This window comes from Myotis brandtii, unplaced genomic scaffold (genome assembly GCF_000412655.1).
Source record: "Myotis brandtii unplaced genomic scaffold, ASM41265v1 scaffold450, whole genome shotgun sequence".
NCBI lineage: Eukaryota > Metazoa > Chordata > Mammalia > Chiroptera > Vespertilionidae > Myotis > Myotis brandtii.
The window spans coordinates 61,467-68,595 of NW_005367210.1; positions in this window are offsets into that span (position 1 = coordinate 61,467).

The following is a 7,129-nucleotide window of genomic DNA, read 5'->3' on the forward strand; positions in this document are numbered from 1 at the left end:
GTGATATTTTTTATAGTGTTATGTATAATCTATTTTATTTTTTAAATAGCAAAGCACTATATAATTTTATATAAAAATTAAACTAAACTAATCTAGAAGTATACAACTAGGAAAGTGAAAGCCAAACACGCCGCCCATAGCACTTAGGAAAATAAGATCTATAGTAAAGGGAAGATGGATTTATCCAAGAAACAGGGTGAAACAGCCTGTGACTCCTCTAGAGGGTGCTCTTGGACATTCATATGCTCCCTGATGTGCTGGCCGATTACTGCAAAGCATTATGTTCCTGTAAAATGCATGTGCCATTCTATTACCTGAACAAGAGTCTCTGCTGATCTGTCCTAACAAGGGTGATCATCATGTGCAGCAGCCCAGGGACTGGGTTCGCATGAGCTACATTGCAGAGAGGCATTTTAAGAATCGCACTTTGTAGAGGCCCCCATCATATACATCACAGCCTTCCTTACCTGGATCCGCACCTCCCAGTGCAGAGACCTTAATACTGATCATTCAACAACTTCACACACTGGCTTTATGTTTCTCTCATAAACAGATCAATGAGGTTCAGACTATTGGTGCAAATATATGGAAACGAAAAGAAATCATACCATTATTAAAAGCCTCTTCCCAAAAGTGACCATCACTTCACCTCACATTCCATTGGTAAGAATAAATCATGTACCACACGTAGACACAAGGGGAATGAGACGTGACAATTGAATACTATGGAAGGACAGCATGTGTTTGAGGGAAAAGGTCCCATAGTTGCCACAGGTGTAGAATTCTGAAAACAGAGAGGGAGGTGAAAGGTACTAGGCAGCTAAAAGAAAGTGTCAGTGTCTATTACAGAAGGGAATAGGCACCAAAAGATGTGTAGGAGTACCCCGGCTAGTATGGCTCAGTGATTGAGCGTTAACCCATGAACCAGGAGATCACGGTTCAATTCCCAGTCAGGGCACATGCTTGGGTTGTGGGTTTGATCCCCAGTAGGGCCATGCAGGAGGCAGCCTGTCAATGATTCTCTCTCATCATTGATGTTTCTACCCCACTCCCTTCCTTTCTGAAATCAATAAAAATATATTTAAAAAACAAAAAAAACTGCACGCAAAAGTTTAAAGCAGGTTTGTTTGTAATTGTCAAAATGTGGAAACAACCAAGATGTCCTTCAGTAGGAAGATGAATGACATAGCTGTGGTACATCCAGACAATGGGATATTATTCAGTGCTAAAAGTTAGAGCTATCAAGCCATTAAAAAATGTGAAGAAAATGTAAATGCATATTAGAGTGGAAGAAGCCCATCTCAAAAAAAATACAAACTGTGTGATTAAACATTATGATGTTCATTAAAAGGAAAAACTATGAAGACAATAAAAAGATTAGTGTTGTCCGGGACTGGAGTGCAGGGATGGATGAATACGTGGAGCACAGTGAATATTTCTATGGTACCATAACGATGGAGCCATGTCATAATACATTTGTCTAAACCCACAGAATGTGCAACACCAAAAAGGAACCATAATGCAAACTATGAACTTTGGGTGATTATAATATGTCAACGTAGATTCTTCAATTGTAGCAAGTGAACTACTCTTGTGGAGTAGGTCAATAACGGTGAAGGCTATGCATGTGCAGGGACAGGGAGAATATGGCAAATCTCTGTACCTCCTCCCATAATTTTGTTGTGAACTTAAAACTGCATTTAAAAAATAAAGTCTTGATTTTTTTAAATGACTAAACTGAAAACTTCAGTGGAGAGCTTTAACAACAGACTTTATCAAGCAAAGGAAAGAATTAGCAAACTCAGATACAGATATTTGAAATTATCCACTCAGAGAAATAAAAAAAACTTTTAATATTCCGAGAGATAGAAATCAAAATGACAATGAGATACCATCTCACACCTGTCAGAATGGCTATCATCAACAAATCAACAAATGACAAGTGCTGGCGAGAATGTGGAGAAAAAAGAACCCTCCTTCACTGCTGGTGGGAATGTAGACTGCTGCAGCCACTGTAGAGAACAGTATGGAGTTTCCTCAAAAAACTAAAAATGGAACTCCCATTTGACCCCGTGATCCCACTTCTAGGAATATATCCCAAGAAACCAGAAACACCAATCAGAAAGGATATATGCACCCATATGTTCATAGCAGCACAATTCACCATAGCTAAGATCTGGAAACAGCCTAAGTGCCCATCAGTAGATGAATGGATTAGAAAACTGTGGTACATCTACACGATGGAATACTATGCTGCTGTAAAAAAGAAGGAACTCTTACAATTTGCAACGGCATGGATGGAGCTGGAGAGCATTATGCTAAGTGAAACAAGCCAGTCAATGAAGGAAAAATACCACATGATCTCACTCATTCATGGATAATAAAGACCATTACAAACTTTTGAACAATAATAGATACAGAGGCAGAGCTGCCTCAAACTGATTGTCAAACTGCAGTGGGAAGGCCAGAGAGGGTTGGGGGGCAGAAGGGAGGGGAGTAAGAGATCAACCGAAGGACTTGTATGCATGCATATAAGCATAACTAATGGACATAAGACACTCTGGGACCCTTAAGTCCGCAGGCCAAAACGGTCAGGGCAAAAAAAAAAAAAAAATTAAATGAAGAAAGCCTATGGAACTTCTGAGACACCATCAAATGACACAATATATGCCACTTTAATAATTCAAAATAATATTGGAAGTCCTAGCCAGAGCAATTAGCTAGAAAAAAATATATAAGGCATCCATTTCAGAAAGGAAGACATAAGAATATTTGCAGATAACATGACACTATATGTAGAAAACCCTAAAGACTTTATCAAAAAACTGATAGATACTTACCTGGCAGGGGAGATACCATGATCACGAAGGTGGTTTTCCCAGGGCGAGGCTTATCCATTGCACTCCGGATGTGCTGACCCCTGCGATTTCCCCAAATGTGGGAAACTCGACTGCATAATTTGTGGTATTGGTGGACTGCGTTCGCGCTAAAAATATATATATAAACATATATATATATATATATATATAAACTGATAGAACTTATAAACAAATTCAATAAAGTTATAAGACAAAGTCAATATACAAAAATCAGGTGCATTTCTATACACTAATAATGAACTGTTGGGAATAGGAATTAAGAAAAGAACCCAATTTTAAATTGTGTCAAAAAGAATTAGATACCCAGGAATAAATTCAATTTAAAAAGTAACCTATACATTCATGACCTATACTGAAAACTATAAGAAACTGATGATTTAATGAAATCCTTATCAAAATTCCAATGCCATTTTTCTCAGAAATAGATAAAACAATCCTAAAACTTCTATGGAAGCACAAAAGAAAGACCCCGAGTAGCCAAAGCTATCCTGAAAAAAAAAAAAAAAAGCTGGAGGCATCATGCTTTCTGATTTTAAACTATTTTACAAAGCTATAGTAAACAAAACAATATGGTTTAGGCATAAAAGCAGGCACACAGGTTAATAAAACAGAATAGAGAGCTTAGAAATAAACCCAGGCATACATGGTCAATTAATTTAAGACAAAAGAGACAAGGATATACAATGTGGAGAGGACAGTCTGCTGGGAAAATTGCACAGCCACATGCAAAAGAATGAAACGGGATCACTACCTTACGCTGTACACAAAAATTAACTCAAAACGGATTAAAGACTTAAACATAAGACCTGAAACCATAAAACTTCTATTAGAAAACAGGTGGTAAGCACTTTGTCATCTGTCTTGGCAATGATTTTTCTGGATTTGACACCAAAAGCAAAGACAACAAAAATAAATAAACAAGTGGAACTACATCAAACTAAAAAGCTTCTACACAGCAAAGGAAACCATCAACAAAATGAAAAAGCAACCTACTAAATGAGGCAAAATATTTGCAAATCATATAACTGATAAGATGTTAATATCTAAAATATATAAGGAACTCATACAACTCAATAGCAAAAAGAAATTCTGATTAAAAATGACAGAAGAGCCAGACTCTGGTGGCTCAGTAGTTGAGCATCGACCAGAAGATCATGGTCCAATCCCTGGTCATGGCACAAGCCCGGGTTGCAGACTCGATCCCAGTAGGGGGTGTGCAAGAGACAGCCCATCAACAATTCTCTCTCATCATTGATGTTTCTAACTCTCTCTCCCTCTCCCTTCTTCTCTAAAAATCAATAAAAATATTTTTTAAAACATGAACAGAAGATCTAAATAGACATTTTTTCCAAAAAAGACATACAGCTGGCCAAGAGGTACATGAAAATGTGCTCAAAATCACAAATTATCAAGGAAATGCAAGTCAACAACAGTGAAATATTACCTCACACCTAACAAATGTTGGTGAGGGTGTGGAGAAAAGGGAGCCCTTGTGCACTGCTGGTGGGATGCTACTGCTGCAACCACTTTCAAAATAGTATGGAGGTTCCTCAAAAAATTACAAATAAAACTATCATATAATCCAGAAATTCCACTTTTTGGCATTTTTCTGAACAAAACAAAAACACTATCTCAAAAAAATATATGCAATCCCATGTTCATTGCATCATTATTTACAACTAGTAGCCTGGTGCACAAAATTCGTACACATTAAAAGATAATTAATTGCCCTAACTGGTTTGGCTCAGTGGATAGAGCATTGGCCTGCGGACTCAAGGGTCCCGGGTTCGATTCTGGTCAAGGGCATGTACCTTGGTTGCAGGCACATCCCCAGTGGGGAGTGTGCAGGAGGCAGCTGATCAATGTTTCTCTCTCATCCATGTTTCTAACTCTCTATCCCTCTCCCTTCCTCTCTGTAAAAAATCAATAAAATATATTTTTTTAAAAAAGGGAATTAATTAGCAAACTGGCCACCTGTCAATTCCGTGAGGAAAGGGGCTCCCTCCTCCCTCCTGTCAGGGTCCGGGATGCAGGAGAATGGGGTTCCTGGCTGGCAGGCCACTGACAGCAAGCTATCCAACAGCGGATTCTGTGAGGAATGGGGCTCCCTCCTTTCCAATGTCAGGGTCTGGTTTGAAGGTCAGCCATGCCCCCTGTTGGGCCAGATCCAGAGTTCTACCACACCATGGCCTCCACCTCAGCAACCCAAAACTGACTGCTGCTCTGCGCTCCTGGTGCTCTGAGACCACACGGGAAACAGCTGGGGAGGGCACAGCCCTTGGCAAAACGACCCAGGATTCAGTGGGCCCATGCTCTGAGGGCGGGTTCCTGCCTCAAACCCTGCCCTCACCAGAAACAGCTCCAGGAAACAGCTTAGGGGAGGGCGCAGCCGGTGCCAAGACAACCCCTGCAGGACTGACTTCCTTCCGCTTGGTTGCGGTTCTGGTGGTCGTGATGAACACCACCCAGGGTTTTAGATAGCCAAACATCAAAGCAACCTAAGTGTCCATTGATAGATGAATGGATAAAGAAACTGTGATATGTATTTTTTCCCCAGACATAAAAGAAAGAAATCACGTCATTTGCAACATGGATGGACCTTAAGAGCGTTATGCTAAATTATGTAAGTCAAACAGAGAAAGACAAAAATCATATGATCTCACTTATACATAGAACCTAAAAACAAAACAGAAAAACTCATAGATACAGAGAAAAGATTGGTGGTTGCCAGAGGTGAGGGGCAAATGGATGAAAGTGGTCAGGAGGCACAAATGGCCAGTTCAAAGATAAATAAATTCTGTGAATGTAACGTACAGCTGGGTGGCTATAGTTGATAATACCATATTACTTATTTGAAAGTTGCTAAGAGAGTACATCTTAAAAGTTCTCATCACAGGAATAAACAATTGTAACTGTGTGGTGATAGGTGTTAACTAGGCATTGTGATCATTCTACAATTTATACAAATATTGAACCTCTGTGTACACTAGAAACTAATATAATGTTACATGTCAATTATATCTCAATAAAAAAATAAGTTAAATGTATGCCAAGAGATGCTTCCCACAAATTCATTTAACAAACACGTGCTGAGTTCTTATGTTGATTTAGTAGCCATGCTGGCCATTGGAGACATCAGTACAAAAAAGCAGTCTCTATCCTCCAGGAGTCCCTGGTTATAGCAATTTCTGCTCTTCTGATTCTCACACACTGAGTGAGTTAGGCATAATTACCTGACAAATAGTGAAGCAAATAAATATTCATCCCCTGCTCAAATGTTAAGAAAGAGAGATGCAAAGGGCCTGCACTTCTTTCACATCTTATGCCTTGTATTTCCCCCAGGATCAAAAGCAGGAGGGAGAGAACCAAGATGGCGGCATAAGGTACAAATCTGTACGTGCTGCCCCCCACAACAACATTAAAACCACAACTATAAGACCAAACAGCTATCATCCAGAACCACGGGAAAGCTGATCGAGTGGAAGTTCTACAACTAGAGGAAAGAAAAAAGCGCCATTGAGACCAAGTAGGAGGGGAGAGGCGCCAAGAACAGAGGAACTCTCTGAGACCCCGCCCCACGCTGCTGCACCTTGGTGCGCGGTTTTTTTCAATCAGAAGGGGACAAGCTCTCGAACACACTGAACTCATTTACGGCGAGACACTGGGGTCCCAGGCTCCTACGGGGAGAAACGGGACTGTCTCGCAGCAGGTCGGAAAGCGAAGGTGACTTTCTCACAGAGCTGCTTGCAGGGATCACGGGGGCGCGCGGCACTCGAGGAGTCGAGGGGTCACTGACGACACCATTGCTGTTTGCCCTGCCCTGGGAACTCTGAGACCCCGCCCCACTACATCCCCTCTCAAGCTGTGCTCAGCGGCACAAAGGAGGCACCTGCGCTTTTGCAGCCTAACAAACTGCAGTGAATCACAGAGCTCCAAAACTTCCAAACTCCAAACAAAGAGGAGAAATCTGTTGATATTGCTGTAGCCCCTGCTGGGTGGACCCACACAGTGGCTAACTTGGAGGTCCAGGAGCCAGGGTACTCCGGGCCAGATACTAGACTTCAACTCCTCACATCTACACTCAAGAAGCAGACTCAGTGAGCACCAAAGCCCCACTGAAGCAAGTCCTACCGCATAAGGGTGTCTCCAGCACAGCAGTTCTTCTTATAGACACAGCGGGTCCTGGCAGTCAGCCAAAAATGCGAAGACAAAGAAACATGTCACAAATGAAAGAAATGGAGGAAAGCAAA